Source organism: Lathyrus oleraceus, chromosome 6, assembly GCF_024323335.1.
Source record: "Lathyrus oleraceus cultivar Zhongwan6 chromosome 6, CAAS_Psat_ZW6_1.0, whole genome shotgun sequence".
Classification (NCBI taxonomy): domain Eukaryota; kingdom Viridiplantae; phylum Streptophyta; class Magnoliopsida; order Fabales; family Fabaceae; genus Lathyrus; species Lathyrus oleraceus.
Genome location: NC_066584.1, coordinates 193,331,845 through 193,354,668, shown reverse-complemented (window position 1 = coordinate 193,354,668; position 22,824 = coordinate 193,331,845).

The following is a 22,824-nucleotide window of genomic DNA, read 5'->3' as shown; positions in this document are numbered from 1 at the left end:
GTTGCTTATGTGGCGGAAGTGATCCCCTTACAAACTCTTTTCCCCAGCTGTGACTGATGATTCATCCCCTGCAGAGGTCTTTGCTCCCTGGTATCTCTGATTCCCGGCAGATTGGATAATCTCTGGTGATTTTGGCTTTCTCTCTTGAGATGTAGTACCGGATGATTGGTACTCCTTGGAGCCTGTTTGTGTTAGAAATGTTTGTTTGTCAGCATTTATCATACATAAATCACGCATGTCCTGCATATAATTTTCAAACATTCGGATATTCATATTGCATTCTTTGCCATATATCTTTGTCTGTTATTCCCTGCTAGTTGGTAATACATTCCCCAAGCAGATGTCGGCGTCTGATCCCTCAATGTAGAGTCAGTCCATTAAGCAGAAAGTGTTCATATTTCCTTCCGCATTCCCCACTGAGTTATATCCTCGTGGACGACGGTTGTTTTCGCTTCCTCCCAACACATATATTGGGATGGGTTCCCCTATTGAGTTATATCCTCACTAGGACGAGTCTTGATTCAGTTTGCCTCTTCGGTTTGATCCTAAATTGGCCTCTTGTGACTGTTTCCTGTGTTTCCCCGTGGTATAAATGAATAATTGCTCAGTAATCGGTAGTCATTCATCTTATCCCCGGCGGAGTCTGTGGTTTACTACCCTTATACCGGTAGTTGTAAACCCTATTTTCTCCCCTTTGCAGAGTTAACCTTTTTGTTCATCCTAAGTTGATGACGGTTACTTTTCCGTGGTTTTCTACCTAGTATCCGGTAGATATAATCCCCTCCTTGACGATTATCATTATCCAATATTCGATATTGATATTCCCTCCTTCTTTTGGATAATTGCTCTGATTAAGCAATTTTATCCCTGGCGGGCCCTCTTTCATACCGGTTGTCGATAATGTCTATTGCTCCCCTTGATTGGTCATCATTATATACCTAGTTTTGGTATCCCGATGCCTTTCTCTTTGTCGGTCGATTTATCCTTTATTAACCCAGTAACCGGTTGTGGATAATCTTCCATGCGAGTGTATTATCTATGTTTTGACGGTAATAGATAATATATCTCATGCACTCTTTGGTCGAAGCTTTTGTTCTTCCCCAGTTGAGTAAGATTCGTATCCCTGTTTTGGAATCGAATGTCCATCCCTTAATCGAGTTTGCTTTTTTCCCTCTTTTTGTATGATGAGTGTTTTGGGAATATTCCCCAATTCACGCTTTGGTTGGTCACCTATTTATATGCCCAGTAACCGGCATCCCTGGTGTTCCTTCCTTTTGCTCCCTATTATGACTTTTTGTCCCCTGTGGAGTCAGATTTTCCTGAGTTGAAATATACCTTTTAGGTCTTCCTCAGATGATTTGGTTGATTGATATCTCTCACCCTTATACCGGTCTTAGGTATTCATTCTTCCCGAGCATGTTGTTCTCGTACCCTTATACCGGTGTTCAGATCACACGTCTCTTTGAGCTTATTACCCAGTAACCGGTAATACCTCATCCCGTTGCTTCCCCAGAAGAGTCCTTTTTGGATATCCCCAGCGAGGTCCCTTAGTGGCTTATCCTCACCTGAGTCCAGATTTTTATCCGAAGTATCCATTGTGGATAATGTTGCTGTGTTGGCATATTCCCCAACACATGCACCTTCGAGTCAGCTCGAGTCTTTCCATTGGATTTACTCCCTTTGGAATTCTGTTCCCCAAGTTTTGAGTCGTGACCTGCTCACGCGTTTTCACCCTTTACTCCCTCAGAGTCTCTATCTCCCTAGTGAGTGTATTACTCCTATGGATTGTCGATTTCTCCGGATTTCTTTTCTTCTTTTGTGCACACATATCCCCATAGAGTTTGTACTATTTGCATGCATACATCTGCATCATGAGGTCTCTTAGGGACCAAAATTCGTCTCTTTGTTATTATTTAAGCCCATTCTACCCCGTCGAGACGAAGATTTTAACCTTCACTTCTCCGGTTAGAATGGCCTTAAATAGGGGCATCTGTAAGACCCCAATTTTGTCCCTAAGATCCCTCATGGCATCATAACATTGCACTTGCATTACCTCAAGGATCATTAGCATCTTGGTTCCCCTTGCCTTTGGGTGGGACTCCTTGTGAGTGGTTTGAGATCACCAAGCATATTTGAATTGTATATCATTGCTTTCCTCATTTTATTTACTAACCAAAAGCACAAAAATATGTCACTAACATCTTTTGTTTGTAGCTTGAGCAATCACAAGGTCCAAAGCTTCTAGGAGATCATTGGTACAAAGACATGGTCAAGAGGAGATGAAAACAGGCATGGTAATGGTTCCCAAAGCTCTCATCCATCAAGTATGCCTCCCTAGTACCTCAATGCATCATTTTGATCAAAGCAAGTCAAAGGGTTTGAGGTCTTGTTCTTCAAGGAAACCCTAATTCATCTATGCACCATAATGCCTTGCTCCCGAAGCAACCTCAGCCCATGATCAAATACAATCAAGGGAAGTTCTTTAATTCATCATTTCATGAATATTTGAACTTATTTGAGTGTCCTCAATCATCAATTCATCAAGATGTGAGTCATGGACTTGAGAAGTTGATCAGTCAATTCATCTGACTATTTTGAATTGCACTGAAACCTAACTTTTTATGTGTTGGTAAAATGGAGATGGTTCCAGAAGAAAAAGTGTTCTTAAGAACAATGTGAACAACTTTAATGTTCATCAAAAATTGATTTGAAGCTCGGAAGTCCATCTGTCACTCCAATACATTATAGGTCATTTTGACTGAAACCCTAATTTTAGGTCAACTTCCCAAGGACATAACTCATTCATTTTTTATGATTTTGAGGTGTAATCAAATGAATTGGAAATCTTAAGATGTCTACTTCAAATATTATGTTGAGAAAAATTACAAAATCTCAAAGGAAATACATGTGATAATGCAAGACATTATAGGTCCTTTTGGGCCAAATGCTTTAAAAGTCAAAAAAGTCCAACTTCAAGTGCCCATAACTTCTTCATCAAAACTCCAAATGATGCAACATTTGAGTCCATTTTTATTTTCTTGAAACGATCTACAACTTTGATGTTGGAGGTTTTTTCATTTGAAGCTTGCATCATCAAAACAGAAGGACTTGAACTTTGGCCAAATTTAGAAACCTTGCATTAACATGTTTTGCACATCACACTTTAAACTCAAATTTCATAAATTTCCAAACTTCAAATGGATTTTTTCCCAAAATAACAATTGTTCCTTACATCAATACCTTTCCAACCATTACTCACATGATCATGTTTGGATTTTCTAATGGGCATTTTCGAAGAGATGAATGTTTAGGTCAAATTGTGGAATTCATGTTGAAATCTTGTTGCACATGCCAATTCAGAGCAAATTACACGTCCAAACCTTTGGCATTTGAGCTCAGCTTGCATTTGGCATTGTTTTTGGGCCTTGTGCATGATCATGCAAGCCCATGCAAGTGGTATCCAAATTCATGCACACGGATCATTTCATCATTCCCTTGCCTTCCCCTCTATAAATAGAGACCCTATGTCATTCAAATTACACACCTGATTCAACCTGAAGTGCTGCAGAAATCAAAACCCAACCTCTCACCAAAGAAGCAATTCCATTTTTCTCAAATTTTTCAGATCCAAAATTCAACTGCATCCGGTTGAATCTTTGGATCTAAAGCTTCTAAACCTTCCTCATTTGGTTCATTGATCTTCTGTTTTGGCAAAGCAAGCAAGGAATCAAGCTCAAGTTACCAAAATTCAAGCTTACACTTCAACTGGTATTTTCTTCGAATCTCATCATCCATTGACCTATTGGCTTAGATCTTGTGTTGGCTGAAGTCCTCTCAATAGAGGCATCATGTTTATGCATTCAATTTTTGAAATCCATTGAGATCATGATGAACACCAGATTTTTCAACCTCTGATTTCTCACACCATGGAGATCTAGAGTGAAAATGGATGGTACGGGGATGATGTACATCAACCCAGCTTTCTAAAGATGTATAGATCGTGCATTTTCATTGATGTTTGGATCTCTACAAATTTGGCCGGAAAATCCAAGCTCATCGGAAAAGACGGTGGCTCCGGTGGCTTCATCATTGCCAGATCAATTCCTGGCCACACGATCTTGTTTCCAGATCTAATCTGGACCGTCCCATGTTATGACTTGTTTTAATGCTGCGTGTGGTTCAGTTGACTAAGGCGCATGGTGGGAGCGCATCTCTGGAGTGTGTGATCTGTCAGCTCAATTGATGAGCTCAGATCTAACGCTCCTACTTTTTTTGCATTTTCTATTTTCTGATTTTATTTTCTTTAATTCCTTTTATTTCAAAAAATCATAACTCTCTCATTTTTAATCCAAAAATTATGGGACCAATTGCATTAGTCCCCAAATAATTTCTAGTTTCTATTTCTGATTTTTAATATTTTTTATTTTGTCATTTGATATTTTTTGTGAATTTTCTCTTTTCTGGTTATTTTTAATTCATTTTAAATAGTTTTTTATATTCAAAAAATGCAAAAGTATTTTCCTAACTTATTTGAATGATGATGGATCTATGAAAAATATTCTCATCAATTTTTAAATTGATTTGAGATTTATTTGAGATTTTAGTTCAATTAGGTTATTTTTATTCATTTTAAATTGATTAAAAATAGTTTCTGACTTTTAAAAATGCTGAAATTTTTTGTCAAACTTTGGTTGACCTTGTTGAACTTAGGATAAATTAGTTGGACCTTTCAAGGTTGATTTGAAGTAATTTTGAAGTTTGACCTTTTCTTTTATTTTTAATTCAAGTTTATTTTAAATATTAAAAAATGCCAAAAATATTTTATTCATTTCTTGATTTCCGGTCTTCATCTCACTTCTGTTTTTGATTGTTTGACCTTGACTTTCAATGTTATTGGTCAACATATGAGGATTGGTACATTGTATTTCATTTAATGCACTTTAATTTTGCCATTTCCATTTCTCTTATCCATCTTCTCCTTCTTCTTCTTCTACTTCTTTTCTTCTTGATCAATGAGTTGAAGGTTGATAAGTTAGCATTGGTTAGGGAGATTTAATCTTCCTTGATTCAAATCTAATTCATCTTGATCAATTGATCAAGTGAATGGCTTTGCATTAAGGATAGGTTGTCTTCTAAATCATGCAAAAGGCTTAAACCAATACAAGATCAATTCTCATTTTCTTTTTGGCATGGCAAGTTGTTGGAACTTGGTTCTCTAATCAAGACTTCTAACTTGTGTTGTTGCCTACATTATTATTGACCGGCCTTAGATAGTTGTGACTTCTACATAAGTCCAATTACGATTCCTTAACATAGCGCTAAATTTGCCTTATGGCACACTAACTACTAACACTAACTATTGACAATTAACATTTACTTTATGCAATTTACTTTTATGCAATTTACTATTCTTGCACATATTATCCATTTGCTTTTCTCTTTGCTCATTTGAGCACATGTTTATGTGAATGCCATTTGCCTTTTGCTCACTTGAGCACATAATTGTGTATATATTTTTGTGCTTGTGTTTTGTTTTGATTGATGTGGACCAAATTCAAAGAAATGGACTTAGTTTCTAGGACTTTCCCTATGCAAAGAAATGGAGAATTGGACTTAGATTCTAGGACCTTCCTTATGCAAAATTGGAGTAAAAGGATCTTAATGATGAAGATGGATTGGAAGGACCAAATCTCTAAACTCACTCTTGTCCATTCTTGTTTTACTTCATGGAACTTTTGATGTGTGTGCTTTTGTGCTAGGAGTTTCCATTTGAGCTTAATTGAAGGACCATTGCCATGTTCATCCAAGTGGAAGATACAAGATACATTGAGGATCTTTTAAGAGACTTGTTTGATTGCTTATGCTTTGTGGTTGCTTATTCCAAAGGATGGGAGCTACTTGGATCATCAATATGATCTCAAGAGAGGGACTCCATTGTGGTTTTGATTCTTCATCCCTTCTCTTTTTGTTTTACTTAGGACTTAGCCCTTCTTCTTCTTCTCTCCACTCTAACCTAAGCCAAAACTCTTTGTGCAAACATTTAACCATTGTTTTTTTTTAAATTAGAAACCTAAGCCTTATGCTTTTGATTTTCAAACTTTCTTTTCATAACACTTATTTTGAATTGAACCTTTAAGTCAACTTTGACCATTTTTGTATATACTCCTAATTGGTAAATATAACCCATTCAAATGCCTTTTGTGGTTCCAATGACCACTTTCTTAATCAAAAATCTTTCATAACCTTTAGCTATTAGGTTTGAGTTATCCTTGTGGTAGATGTAATACTCACCTATATCCTTAGTGATGGACAATAAGTCTTCCATGCTTATTATAGGGTTAACCCCTCACTAGCATGTTGAAGCTATCCTCACATGGTGGATTTGTGGTTTGGTTGAGTTTTCTCCCTTTGATAACAAAAGACCTTAAGGCTTTTGGACCAATCAATTCACCCACTTGTTTTGAGATTTTTACCCCGAACTACGAGGTTTTGATCCTAATCTTTTTATAAGATGGTACGTAGGCAATGGGTTTAACCATCCAAACACAAAATGTAAATAACTTGTATATTCTCTTCTCACCTCTTCAATCATGTTTGCACAAACAAAATTTCTCACAAAAACAACAATCTTTGCAACAAGTGTGAAAAGGGCTCCCTAGGAGTACCTAGGATGTTTTGGGTGCCTAACACCTTCTCATTGCATAACCAACCCCCTTACCCAGATCTCTGTTCTCTTTTACTAGTTTTTGTTAAAACTTTTAGGTTTTTGTTCGCTTTCTAACCATTCCTTTGGATAAATAGAAGTGCGGTGGCGACTTGACTTGTATGATTTACCTTGGATTTAGTAAATATCTCTAATGGTAACGAATACCCCGCTACAGTACCTAGGATGTTTTGGGTGCTTAAAACCTTCCCCTTGCATAACCAACCCCCTTACCCCGATCTCTGACATTTTTACTGGTTTTTTATTCGATAAAAATTTTAGGTTTTTGTTCGCTTTCTAACCATTCCTTTGGATAAATAAAAGTGCAGTGGCGACTCGACTTGTATGTTTTACTTTAGATTTAGTCAATATCTCTAATGGTAACGAATACCCCGCTACAGAAAAGTGGCGACTCTGCTAGGGAATGTTTGCCTAGTGGGTTTTGCCTACTTTTCATTTTTGTTTTATTGTATTGTATATTGTCTTGTGACATATTTTTGTGCAATTTGGGATTACTGTATTGTATGTAATGATTGAATTGCTTGAATATTAATTCTTTGTGTGCTTGGTGATCTTTGTGAGATGAGTTCTATACCCGAACTCGAGTGCACTTAGGATAGGAGAATGGCATAGTCTTGTTGACTTGTGTGGAGTTATTCCTTAGCAAGTTGACTTGCAAGCCCATTCACTTGGTGGAGGTCATGTTGGGATCAATAATGTCACACAAGTAGTTGTGTTTAGACATTACTCTTTCCAATATAGACCTTAGAAGCCAAGGACCTTAGTTTACCAAGCCCATCTTGGCCTATTCTTAGGACGTAGTGCGAAAGTCATTCAAGTGTAAGATTTGATACGATTGTTACGCGATACTACACTCATAAGAGTCTCTCTTGAGAATATTTTTGGGATACGAGTAGTCGTTTATCCGATAATATCCGAAAGATGGGATGATGACTATGGGAACCTCTTGTAGAACATGTTTGGCAGGTTTAAACCCTAGCACACTCCCTTTGGGTGGTTCTTAATCGAGACTCCATGCTCGTTACTTGCAACAAACCCTTGATTCATGGTTGATCTGTTCTTGTGCATCCTTAACATCAATGGAACTTGGGTGTTGATAAGGTGTAAACCCTAATCCACCAAAATGGATGATTGATATTAAGGATGAGATGATCCATCCCATGACCTTTGTCTGGTGTGCTTTTCTTGATCCTTGAGTGTGATTGTTGCATTCATGTATTCATGCACCCATTTGCATCCATATCATCAACAATGAGAAAATTTTCAAGGAACTTAAGAGATCTATTTGCAAATTTTCAGACATGGAAAGACAAAGAAGGAATACAAAGAAGTACAGTTTCAGACAACCTGACTTGAAAGAGCTAAGGAATTTGACATCCTATGTATTAGATCCCTTGGGTTTTAAGGCCCGTTTTGGGAAGCTTCTATTTGTTCTGACTACTCAAGTGGACGAAGTATTGATGAGTGTATTGGTGCAGTTCTATGATCCCTTGTACCGTTGCTTCACGTTTCCGGATTTTCAGCTTTTGCCTACACTTGAGGAGTATGCCTACCTTGTGGGTATACCAATTCTAGATCATTTGTCGTTCGGTGGCTTAGAGAGTGTTCCTACTTCTCAAGAGATAGCTGACATGTTGCATATAGATGAATCTCTGGTTGGTGCTCATATAACTACCAAAGGTGGAATTCAAGGTCTCCCTTCTGACTTCCTCATTGCTTAAGCTACTATCTATAGGAAGGCCATGAGTGAGGACGCCTTTGAGACCATATTTGTATTTCTCATCTATGGGCTAATGTTATTCCCCAACATCGACAAGTTTGTAGATGTGAACGTTATTAGGATCTTCCCTACTCTTAATCTCGTTCTGACTCTGTTGGGTGACACTTACTTTTCTTTGCATATAAGAAATGCAAAGGGTGGTGGTACCATTGTGTCTTGTTTGCCTCTGTTGTATAAGTGGTTTATTTCTCACTTGCCGCAGACGGTCGCCTTCAAGGAGAACAAAGGATGTCTACGGTGGTCTACGAGACTTATGTCTCTCACCAATGATGATATCTTTTGGTACAACCGTGTATATGATGGTGTGCAGATTATCGACTCTTGTGGTGAATTCTCCAATGTGCCTCTTCTTGGTACATGTGGTGGGATTAACTACAACCCTATTTTGGCACGTCGTCAGCTTGGGTTCCCCCTAAAGGATAAACCCAATAACATTCTGTTAGAGGGTGTGTTCTTTCAGGAGGGTAAAGATCCCCAAGGCTTGAAGGGCAGGATGGTTCGTGCTTGGCGCAAGATTCATAAGAAAGGAAGGAAGGAGCTAGGTTCAAAGAATTGTATCGCTTTGGAGCCTTATACTTCTTGGGTTAGGAGGAGAGCTTCCGAGTACTTCATGCCTTACGAGTATCCGAGACCTACACCTTTGGTTGTGGTTGGGCCTTCAACCCTCCCTGACCAAGGAGTAGAGGAGTTGAGAGACGAAGACCGTTCACGTGCTTGGATTCGTGAACGAGAGGAGTTGCTTCAGCAGATCAAGGAAAAGGATGCTTTGATAGAGTTCCTTGAACACCAGGTCATCGATGATCCTGATGATGCATGGACTTCTCTACTTCCTCAGTCTTCCAAGTTTTGGAAAAGGAAGTACGATCGACTTGTCAAAGAGAAGGCAGATATGGAGGCAGCCTACGAAAGGGAGGTGAAGAGGCTTCGTGCATCTTATCTTCCTGTGTCCAAAGCTTTAGATGATTGCTTCTAGAGATCCATAGGATGTTCATTTTCCTTCTCTCTTGTATTGTATTTGGTTACTAAGACTGTACTTCTTTGGTGTAAAAATATTTCCAGATATTTCTATATGTGATAAATGTTTAATATTCCCAATATTTGCAAATAGAGCTCTAAACGTTCCTCTGATAAATAAAAACAAAATCATATGCATTGCATGCATCATGTGCATCAGCAGGTTTTGCTCCAGGCTTCTTGTTCTTTGGTCTAACTGTGTGTTCTTCATTTATTTCAAAGACAATCTGACTTACCGGTACTACACCAGAGCCAACATTTCAAGACTGATGGATCATTTGGAATAAGAGAACCGCGAGCTGAAGGAGGAACTAGCCAGATTGACTGCCCTGATGGAGTCATTCATGGCTGCCTAGAGCCAGTCTTCTCCGACACCTTCAACTCCTCCCCAGAGGACAGTCATCTCTGAGATTGTCTCTTCAACTGTGCCTGCGGCCAGCGCACACTTTCCTCCAACGGCCATGCCAGCCGGGTTTCCGTGGGGGATGCCTCCTAATTTCATGCCTGAGGGTCTTGCACTCACTTTTGCTTCTCTGTTGGCATCTAGCCCGGTCCTTGTTGTTCCTTCTCCTGTCGTGCATACTATGCCCAGGGTAGACGACACCATCTATCATTCTGAGCCATCTGAGGGCCCAGATGTCTATGAGAAGATGGACGCTATGAACGATCAATTTCTTGAGCTTCGCAAGGAATTGAAAACTCTTCGAGGAAAGGATCTTTTCGGCAAGTCTGCTGCCGAACTCTTTTTGGTTCCGAATGTGAAGATCCCTGTGAAATTCAAGGTCCCTGACTTTGAAAAGTACAAGGGAAATACTTGCCCTCTCAGCCACCTAGTCGTGTATGCCAGGAAAATGTCGACTCAGACCGACAACGACCAACTGCTTATCCATTACTTTCGAGACAAGTTGTCCGGTGTTGCCCTATGTTGGATATGGGCTTGGACAGTGCGAACATCCGATCCTTCAACGACCTTGGCGAGGCCTTCGTCAAGAAATACAAATATAATGTGGATATGGCTCCCGATAGGGATCAATTGAATGCCATGTCCCAGAAGGATAAAGAAATGTTCAAAGAATACGCCCAGAGGTGGCGAGAGGTAGCAGCACAGATCGTGCCCCCGCTAGAAGAGAAAGAGATGACCAAGATCTTTTTGAAGACCTTGAGTTCTTTTTATTACGAGTGGATGAGTGTCAGCGCTCCTTCTGACTTCACCGAGATGGTGAACATGGGGATGCGTTTGGAAGAAGGAGTCGGGGAAGGGCGTCTGACAAGAGAAGAAGGCTCTTCTGCCAAACGGTATGGGATGTTTGGGAAGAAGAAAGATGGTGAGGCACATGCTGTGACCTCCCATGTGAAACCAAGAAGACCCTCTGTAAGGAGGAAGACCGTACGTACTGTCGGTAATCAGCACCAGGTGGCTCATATAGAACCTGTTTTCAGAGACAATCAACAGTATCAGCATCACGATAATAATCAGCAACAACCACATCCGCAATATCAACAACAACAGCACCGTCCTTAACAGCAGGCCTACCAGCCTCGAAACAGTAATCAAGCCAGTACAAGTTACGAGAGGAAAAGGGTCACCTTTGATCCTATTCCGATGACGTATGCAAAGTTATATCCCTCTTTGATAGAGAGGAAGTTGATTACTCCACAAGACCCACCGGCTATACCTACCAACCCCCAGTGGTGGTATAAGCCTGAATTACATTGTGTTTATCATTCCGGTGCTCCCGGACATGACGTGGAAAATTGCTACCCTTTGAAGACCAAGATTCAAGACCTTATGAGGTGTGGTATTCTGTGTTTCGAGGACATAGGTCCTAACGTGAAGAAGAACCCATTGCCCGAGCATGGGAAATCTGTCAACATGGTCCAGGGCTGCCCTGGCAAGTACGAAGTCAAATATGTCAGTCATATTCGACAATCTCTGGTCGAGATGCATAGACTACTGTGTGATTATAGTCATTATGAGCATGACCACGATAGATGCCGAGTTTGTTCTGTCAATCAAAGAGGTTGTTGCCAGGTGCGTAAAGATGTTCAAGAAATGCTGGATGAAGGAGTCATTGAGATCCTTCAAAACAGAAATGTTGACGAAGATGCTGATGAAGTCAACGTAATTTCTGAAGTATTCCGGATCCCCGAGCCTGTTATCATCAAGTATGATGGTAGCAAGAAGAAGGCTTCTCCTGCTTTAACCATTAAGCCAGCCAGCCCAGTACCGTATTCTTCTGAGAAAGCGGTCCCCTATCGCTAAAATGATGTAACATTGGAGAATGGGAAAGAGGTGCCCCTGCCCTCTTCATCTGTTGTTAATATTGTTGACGTCAGCGGCCTGACCCGCAGCGGTCGTGTTTTCTCGGCTCCGCCAAAGTCGCAAGCTGATGTTCGAAGGAATGATATTGTTGATTATGTTGAACGCCCGGTTGGAAATGTTGTGAATGCTCCGAACTTGGCACTTGTTGCTAAACCTGCCTCTACGTTGAAAACTTCTATCTCTGTTGGCCTGAGTGGCAATGCGAAAGAAGACTGTGATGAGATGCTGAGGCTCATCAAGAGAAGTGAATACAACGTGGTAGATCAGCTTCTACAAACGCCATCCAAAATCTTCGTACTATCATTGTTGATGAATTCAGAACCACACCGAGAAGCTCTGCAGAAGGTGTTGGATGTGGCGTATGTGGATCACGACGTCACGATTGAACAATTTGACGGTATTGTTGCAAACATTACCGCTTGTAACAATTTGAGTTTTTGTGATGCTGATCTCCCCGAGGAAGGAAGAGACCACAACTTGGCATTACACATATCTATGAGCTGCAAAGATGACGCCATGTCCAATGTGCTGGTGGACACTGGGTCATCATTGAATGTTTTGCCGAAGTCCACTCTTGCAAAGTTATCATATCATGGGCCTCCCATGAGGCCGAGTGGAGTAGTTATGAAAGCTTTCGATGGGTCCCGCGAAACTGTGATTGGAGAGGTTGATCTCCCAGTCAAAATCGGACCAAGTGATTTCCAGATTACCTTCCAGGTTATGGATATTCACCCGTCGTATAGTTGTCTCTTAGGCAGCCCATGGATTCACGAGGCAGGCGCCGTGACATCTACCCTACACCAGAAACTGAAGTTTGTAAAAAATAAGAAGTTGGTGGTGGTATGGGGAGAAAAGGCTCTCCTGGTTAGCCATTTGTCTTCCTTCTCTTATATAGACGCTGAGGATGAAGTGGGAACATCGTTCCAAGCTTTATCTATTGTTGAACCTGTTGACAAGAGAACTTCTTCATTTGCTTCCTATAAAGATGCAAAGTTGGTCATTGAGCATGGTGCAACTCCTGGATTAGGGCAAATGATTAAGTTGGAGGACAACAAATCCCGAGCTGGCATAGGTTATTCTTCTGGTGTCTTCAACAAGCAAGGGTTGTTCAAGAGTGGTGGATTCATCCACACTGATCAAGATGAAGAGGCTGTTGCCATTCTGGAAGAGGATGAAGAGGATTCTGGCAACTTCGTCATCCCTGGAGGGGTCTGCAATAATTGGGTCGCTGTGGATATTCCAACAGTTATCCATAAGTCAAAGTAATGTTCATTGTGTTTGAAAACCCTTCTCCCATGCCAAAAGGAGGAGTGATGACATTGTTGGCGCATAAATACAATGATATTTTTATTTAATAAATTCATGTTAAATGTTTGTTTTTCCAATTATTTTCCCTTTTCGCTTTTGCATGAAATTAGTGATCACACAAAACCTTAAAAATAAGAATAAAATCAATCTTTTCATCTGCATAATGATTTGCCTTGCTTGAATTCTAAAATCTCTTTATATCCAAAATCATTATGCAGGTTGATCAAACCCATTGAACATAATGATCCAACACCATCTCCCAACTTTGAGTTTCCTGTATTTGAGGCAGAAGAAGATGAGGTTGAAGAGACTCCTGACGACATTACCCGTCTACTTGAGCATGAAGAAAAGATCATTCAGCCGCATCTTGAGAATCTGGAAACAGTCAACTTGGGGTCTGAAGATTGTGTGCGAGAAGTGAAGATTGGGGCACTCCTGGAAGAATCTGTTAAGAAGGGGTTGATAAAGTTGCTACGAGAATATGTCGACATCTTTGCCTGGTCATATGAAGGCATGCCTGGTTTGGATATTGATATCGTGCAACATTTCCTGCCTTTGAAGCCTGAGTGCCTGTGAAGCAGAAGCTCAGAAGAACTCATCCCGATATGGCAGTGAAGATCAAAGAGGAAGTTCAGAAGCAAATTGATGCGGGGTTTCTGGTGACTTCTACATATCCTCAATGGGTGGCCAATATTGTGCCCGTGCCTAAGAAAGATGGAAAAGTCCGAATGTGTGTGGACTATAGAGACTTGAATAAAGCTAGTCCGAAACATGATTTCCCTCTACCACATATTGATATGTTGGTAGATAATACAGCTAAATTCAATGTCTTCTCATTTATGGACGGATTTTCCGGATATAATTAGATTAAGATGGCACCCGAGGATATGGAGAAGACAACATTCATCACACCTTGGGGAACATTCTGTTATCGAGTGATGCCCTTCGGTTTGAAGAACGCCGACGTATCAACGAGCCATGACTACTTTGTTTCATGATATGATGCACAAGGAGATCGGGTATATGTTGATGATATGATCGCCAAGTCAAGAACGGAAGTGGAACATGTAGAGCACTTGTTAAAGCTTTTTCAGCGTTTGAGGAAGTATAAGCTTCGTCTGAATCCTAACAAGTGTACATTTGGAGTCTGTTCTGGCAAGTTATAGGGCTTTATTGTCACCGAAAGAGGTATTGAGGTTGATCCTGCAAAGGTCAAAGCAATACAAGAGATGCCTTCGCCCAAAACTGAGAAGCAAGTCCGAGGTTTTCTTGGCCGCTTGAATTATATTTCCAGATTTATATCTTACATGACTTCCACATGTGCGCTGATATTCAAGCTCCTCCAGAAAGATCAGTCTCATGATTGGACCGAGGATTGCCAAAAGGCCTTTGACAGTTCTAAAGAGTATTTGTCTGAGCCTCTGATTCTGTCTCTGCCAGTGGAAGGAAGACCGTTGATTATGTATCTGACAGTTCTTGAAGACTCAATGGGTTGTGTTCTTGGTCAGCAGGATGAGTCAGGAAAGAAAAACTATGTTATTTACTACCTGAGTAAGAAGTTCATTGATTGTGAGTCTCGATACTCAATGCTTGAGAAGACATGTTGTGCTTTGGCTTGGGCTGTTAAGCGCTTACGCCAGTATATGTTGAATCATACAACTTGGTTGATATCCAAAATGGATCCAATCAATTATATCTTTGAGAAGCCTACTTTAACTGGGAGGATTGCCCGTTGGTAGATGTTGTTGTCTGAGTATGATATTGAGTATCGAGCTCAGAAGGCGATTAAGGGTAGTATCTTGGCTGACCACTTGGCACATCAACCAATTGAGGATTATCAGTCAGTTCAGTATGACTTCCCAGATGAAGAGATTTTGTACTTGAAAATGAAAGATTGCGATGAGCCTACGCTCGATGAAGGGCTAGAGTCTGGTTCCCGATGGAGCATGGTGTTTGATGGCGTTGTGAATCAATATGGAAATGGTATTGGGGCAGTGATTATTACTCCTCAGGGCACACATTTTCCTTTTACAGCAAGGCTAACTTTCAAATGCACGAATAATATGGCTGAGTATGAGGCATGTGTTATGGGATTGGAAGAATGTATTGATCTTAGGATCAAGCATCTTGATGTTTATGGTGATTCGGCTCTTGTTGTTAATCAGATTAAGGGTGAATGGGAGACGAATCAGCCTGGCCTCATCCCATATAGAGATTATGCGAGGAGGATTTCAATGTTCTTTACTGAGATTGACTTCCATCATATTCCTCGAGATGAGAACCGGATGGCAGATGCTCTTGCTACACTTGCTTCGATGATTGTGGTTAGACTTTGGAATGAAGTTCCCAATATCACTGTGATGCGCTTAGACAGACCAGCTCATGTATTTGCAGTAGAGGAGGTGCAAAATTATAAGCCATGGTATTATGATATCAAGTGTTTTCTTCAGAGCCAGATTTACCCGCCTGGGGCATCTGTGAAAGATAAAAAGACTTTGAGGAGATTATCAGGCAGTTTCTACCTCAATGGCGATGTGTTTTATAAGAGAAATTTTGACATGGTTTTTCTCAGATGCGTGGATAGACACGAAGCAGACCTGTTAATGACTGAGGTCCATGAGGGTTCATTTGGTACTCATTCCAATGGACATGCCATGGCTAGAAAGATGCTGAGAGCAGGCTACTATTGGCTGACAATGGAGTCTGATTGCTGCAAATATGTGAAGAAATGCCATAAGTGTCAGATTTATGCGGATAAGATTCATATTCCTCCGACATTCCTGAATGTGATTTCATCACCATGGCCTTTCTCCATGTGGGGAATTGACATGATTGGCATGATAGAGCCAAAAGCGTTCAAAGGTCACAGGTTTATTCTCGTAGCAATTGATTACTTCACCAAGTGGGTTGAAGCGGCATCATATGCAAATGTGACCAGGCAGGTGGTCGTGAGGTTTATCAAGAATCAACTCATATGCCGATATGGTGTGCCAGGTAAGATCATTACTGATAATGGATCTAACTTGAACAATAAGATGATGAAAGAGTTGTGTAGTGAGTTCAAGATAGCACATCATACATCTTCTCCTTATAGACCCAAGATGAATGGGACTGTTGAAGCTGCTAACAAGAATATCAAGAAGATTATCCAGAAGATGGTTGTTACATATAAAGATTGGCATGAGATGTTATCATTTGCTTTGCATGGATATCGTACATCTGTCCGCACTTCTACAGGGGCAACCCTTTTCTCTCTTGTTTAAGGCATGGAGGTTGTGCTCCCAGTAGAGGTTGAGATCCCATCAATGAGAGTCTTGATGGAAGCCAAGTTGACTGATGCTGAGTGGGTTCAGAGTCGTTATGACCAATTGAATTTGATAGAAGAGAAGAGATTGACTGCCATGTGCCATGGTCAGTTATATCAGCAAAGGATGAAGAAAGCCTTTGATAAGAAGGTCAAACCTCGTGTGTTCCGAGAAGGTGACCTCGTGCTCAAGAAAGTCTTGTCTTTCGCGCCCGATTCCAGGGGCAAGTGGACTCCAAACTATGAAGGTCCATACGTTGTTAAGAGAGCCTTTTCAGGTGGTGCTTTGATACTTACAACTATGGATGGGGAGGATTTCACTCGTCCTGTGAATTCAGATGCAGTCAAGAAATACTTCGCCTAAAAATAAAAACAGAATAGCTCGCTAAGTTGAAAACCCGAAAGGGCGGCTTAGGAAAAAATGAGCGTCTCGGTGGATTGAAAACCCGAAAGGGCGATCCAGGAAAAAGTTAGAGACATAAAAAATGAATATGTATCCCGCTAGATTGAGTACCTCACCCTAGGGCAATCTAGGCAAAAATTAGGGATTTGGCAAGTAACTGCATCCTGACAAGACTTTGTTCTACAAACTGTCATCTGTCAAAGATTCTCGCTCAGTCATCGTCAACTGAAGCTTCAAATACATCGGATTCAGAGTTGGTGGAGGAATGGTCATTATGTTCAATGTAGCCCTTTTCCAATATATATCACCAATTTCAAATTTGTAAAGATCTATGGAGTCTTGCCATTTGCAGACTACCATTCCATCAAATAAACTTGAGCCTGTATCCAATTATTTGCACTCTTATTTGTTTCAACAAATGTTTTGCATGTTTTAATTGAGAAATATCATTGTTTTAAATAAATAAATTTTTCATAACTTGTTTTTAAACAAAGTGAACATTCACAATGATAAAAAGATACTTGGGATGTCTTCAGTGTTCTCCCGAAGATGGTATGATTCCCAACAGGGTAAGACATTTATTCATATTCCTCGCATGCTTGTATCCTCTTCCTCCAGAGCCTTTTGTGGTTTTTCTCCCGAGCGATGTGTTTGGTGAAGATATTCATCCCTCTTTCCTTCAGCAGGGTAGTGATCCTTCCTCCTCAGCGGATATGATCTCTTTGATATAGCAGTATTTAGTGGTGACCTTGGAAGCTTCTAATTGGTTGTTGTTCCCCACGGAGATCCATCCTCCCCTTGGATAAATTCCCCAGTAAATTTGCTCCTACAGTGGAGTTTATCTGTGCGATGATCCTGTCCCCCAGCTGGAATGGCTGGTGTTTCCCCTGCAGAGATTTTTGTTTCCTGGTATCTCTTGCCCCTCATCAGATTGGATGTTTTCCAATGGACTTGGCTTTCTCTCTCGAGATGTAGTACCGGATGTTTGTTCATCATTTGTTGGACTTGTTTGTGTTAGACATGTCTGTTTTGTCAGCATTCATCATACATAAACCATGCATATGCATATAATTTTAACATTCAAATATTCATGTTGCATTCTTTTCCATATATCTTTGGTTGTTATCTCCTGCTAGTTGGTAATATATTTCCCCAAGCAGATGTTTGTGTCTGATCTCCCCATATAAAGTCAGCCCCATAAGCAGAAAGTGTTTATCCTTTCTTCCATATTCCCCACTGAGTTATGTCCTCGTGGATGATGGTTGGTTATGTTTCCTCCCAACACATATACTGGGACGGAGTTTCCCCTGGGCTATATCCTCACAGGGATGAGTCTTGTTTCATCGTACCTCTCTAGTTTATTCCTAGATTGGCTGCTCTTGTTTTTGTCCTGCGCTTCCCCGTAGTTTATATGAATGATTGATCAGTAACTAGTAATTATCCATCTTTTCCCCGGCGGAGTCTTTGGCCTTCTACCTTCATACAGGTAGTTATAAGTTCTATTTCTGTGGTTTTCTACCCTTATACCGGTAGTTGTAAACCCTATTTTTATCCCCTTGTAGAGTTAACCTTATTTTCGTTCATCCTAACCGATGACGGTTACTCTTCCGTGATTTTCTACCCAATATCTGGTAGATGTAATCCCCTCCTTGACGGTTATCTTTATCCAATATTTGGATCATTGCCTTCGTCAATGTATCCCCAGTGAGTCATCTTTCATTTGCCTTTCGTCGGCAATGATTGTTTCTCCCTCGGATCGGTCATCATTTTATACCTAGTTTTTGGTATCCCGATGTCCTTTCTTTTCGGTCGATTTATCCTTTATTAACCCAGTAACCGGTTGTGGATAATCTTTCATGCGAGTATGTTATCTACATTCTGACGGTAATAGATAATATATCTCATGCACTCTTTGGTCGAAGTCTTTTATTCTTACCCAGTCGAGTAAGATTCGTATTCCTTTTTGCGGAGTCGAATGTCCATCCTGAAATTGAGTTTTCCTTTTAGCCCTCTTTTGGATGATGAGTGTCTTGGAAATATTCCCCAATTCACGCCTTGGTCGTTCACCTATTATATGCCCAGTAACCGGTATCCCTGGTGTTCCTTCCTCTCTGCTCCCTGTTATGACTTTTTGTCCCCCTGTGGATTATGACTTTCCTGAGTCGAGATATACCTTTTAGGTCCTCCTCAGATGATTTCGGATGATTGATATCTCTCACCCTTATACCGGTCTTAGATATTCATTCTCCCCGAGCATGTTGTTCTTCCACGCTCATACCGGTGTTCGGATCACATGTCTCTTTGAGCTTATTACCCAGTAACCGGTAATACCACATTTTGTTTCCTCGGCTGAGTTTCTCTTTGGGCATTGCCCCATCAGGGTCCTTTGTGGTTTTTCCCCAGCAAAGTCCCTCAGTGGATTCTCCCAGCCTGAGTCCGGATTTTTATTCGAGGTATCCTTTATGGATAATTTCGCTGTATTGGCATATTCCTCGATACATGCATTTTTGAGTCAGCTCGGGTCCTTCCATTGATTTATGGAATCTCTCTCGTGTCTCAGCAAGTTCTCAAGTCATGACCTGCTCGCGCAATCTATCTCATTTCTTATCCCCATTAGAGTCCTAGAGTCTCTGTCCCATGGAGTGAATTACTCATATGGATTGTCAGTTTCTCCGAATTTCTTTTTTTCTTGGTGGACATATATCCCCACAGAGTATTACCTTTTGCATACATACATCTGCATCATGAGGTCTCTTAGGGACCAAAATTCATCTCTTTGTTATTATTTAAGCCCATTCTACCTCGTCGAGACGAAGATTTTAACCTTCACTTCTCCGGCTAGAATGACCTTAAATAGGGGCATCTGTAAGACCCTAATTTTGGCCCTAAGATCCCTCATGGCATCATAACATTTCATTTACATTGCCTCAAGGATCATAAGCATCTTGGCTCCTTCCCTTTGGGTGGGATCTCTCTTGTGAGTGGTTTGAGATCACCAAGCATGCTTGAATTATATATCATTTCTTTTCTGATTTTTTTATTAACTCAAAAGCACAAAAATATGTCACTAACATCTTTTGTTTATAGCTTGAGCAGTCACAAGATCCAAAGCTTCTAGGAGATCCTTTGTGCAATGATATGGTCAAGAGAAGATGAAAGCAAGCATGGTAATGGTTCCCCAAATCTCTCATCCATCCAATATTCCTCCCAATTATCTCAATTCATCATTTTGATCAAAGCAAGTCAAGGGTTTTTAGGTTTGTTTCCCAAGGAAACCCTAATTCATTTATTCATCAATTGTGCCTTGCTCATGAAGCAACCTCAACCCATGGTCAAATAAAATCAAGGGAAGTTCTTTAATTCATCATTTCATGCATATTTGAACTTATTTGAGTGTCCTCAATCATCCATTCATCAAGATATGAGGTGTGGACTTGAGAAGTTGATCAGTCAATTCATCTGACTATTTTGAAATACACTGAGACCTAACTTTTTATGTGTTGGTCAAATGGAGATGATCCCAAGGGAAAACGTGTTCTTGAGAACAATATGAACAACTTTCATGTTCATCAAAAATTGATTTGAAGCTTTTAAGGTCATCATCCATTCCAAGACATTATAGGTCATTTTGACTAAAACCCTAATTTTGGGTCAACTTCCCAAGAACATAACTCATTCATTTTTTATGATTTTAAGGTGAGACTTAATGCATTGGAAAGCTTATTGTGTCTACTTCAAATGTTATGTTGAGAAAAATTGCAAAATCTCAAAAGAAATACATTTGATAATGCAAAACATTATACGTCACTTTGGACCAAATGCATTAAAATGTGAAAAAGTCCAAATTCAAGTGCCCATAACTTCTTCATCAAAAATCCAAATGTGCACAATTTAAGTCCAAATTGATTGTCTTGAAACGATCTACAACTTTCATGTTGAAGATTTTGTCATTTGGGACTTGTATCATTGAGACAGAGGGGCTTGAACATTGGCCAAATTTGGAAATTTCACATATGCATGTTTTGTACCCTACACTTCTAGCTCAAATTTCATTAATTTCCAAGGCCCAAATGAAGTTTTGATCAACATGACATTTGTTCCTTATGCAATAAGCTTTCCAACCATTACTCATAAGGTTGCATTTGGATTTTGGACATGGCATTTTCGAAAGCTTCAATGAAATAGTGCATTTTATGAAAATCATTCCAATTGCCTTGCATGAGCTTGTGATATCATTTCTGCACGTCCAATTCATATTTGATTATGTATAGGAATCAATTCCATTCAGATTTGGGCCCTCCATGCGCCTGTACAGGCCCATGCATGGAGGCCCTCTTCTCCGATGCACACTTTGTTCATGCACCTTCAGATGGCTTTGGCTATAAATACATGGCATGTGAGCTCTCATTCTTCAACCTAATGGCGCCTAAACCTATGCTGAATTGAATCCACACCCCTACCAAAGGAACAAATCTCATTTTTCTCTAAAAATTTCAGATCTGAATTTTGATTTCCTTGATTGAAATTTCAGATCTAAAGTTCCTAGACCTCTTCACCTTGATCCATTGAAGCTTCTGTTTACAAAAGGAATCAAAGATCGTGACTCATTTCTTCACAATTCAAAGGTTTTGCTCAACTGCATTTTGCTTCGAAACACCTCATATACTGCTCCATTTGCCTTGATTGTGTCTTGTCTGAAGTCCTCTACAAAGAGGCATCATTATTGTGTTCTTAATTGTTGAAACCAAGCAAGTTCAGTTGAACACCACCAAAGTTCCATCTCTGATTTCTCTCTCAATAGGGATCTAGAGTGGAATTGAGTGGCATGGGAGTGATGTACATCACTCCACCTTTCATTTGGTACCTGGATCGTGCATTTTGGTGCACATTTGCTCTTCTGCAATTTTGAGCTCTCACCGGAGCTAGCCGAAGAAGACGGTGACGCTGGCCACCGTCTGGTCTCCAGATCCAATCATGGCCGTCCCTTTTCATTTCCAGATTAGATCTAGGCAGTCCATTGTTATGACTTTCTTTTATTATTTGTGTTTCTCATTGACTGAAGTTCATGGTGCGCGCGCATGTCAATGCCATTGGATCCTCCACGTCATTTAATGAGATACAATCCAACGCGTGTGGATTTTTCATATTTTCCATTTCTTATTTTAATTTCCATTTCATTTTTTAATTCCATTTCATTTTCTAAAATCCATATCTCTTTCATTATTTGTCCAAAAATTATGGGACCAATTGCATTATTTCTCTTTTAATTTCTAGTTTCTAAAAATGATTTTTAATATTTTTTATTTTATTATTTGCTATTTTTTAATAATTTTCTCTTTTCTGGTTATTTTTAATTCATTTTAAATAGTTTTTTATATTCAAAAAATACAAAAATATTTTCTCAACCTCTTTGAATGATGATAGATCTATGAAAAGTATTCTCATCAATTTATTAATTGATTTGAGATTTATTTGAGATTTTAGTTCAATTAGGTTATTTTTATGCATTTTTAATTGATTTAAAATAGTTTCTGACTTTTAAAAATGCTGAAAATTTTTGTCAAACTTTGTTTGATCTTGTTGAACTTGGGATAATTCACTTGGACTTTTCAAAGTTGATTTGAAGTGAGTTTGAAGTTTGACCTTTCTTTTTATTTTTAATTCAAGTTTTATTTTAATATTAAAAATGCTAAAAAAATATTTTGTTTATTTCTTGACTTCTAATATTCATTTTGCTTCTGTTTTCTATTGTTTGACCTTGATCTTCTCTATCTTTGGTGAACACTTGTTGATTGAGTACATTCCATTTCATTTAATGCACTTTAATATTCTTCTTCTTATTATTATTATTCTTTTTCTTTTTTTTGATCAATGAGTTAAAGATTGGTGGTTAGCATTGATTAGGGAGGTTTAATCTTCTTTGATTCAAATCTAATTCATCTTGATCATGGATCAAGTGAATGGCTTT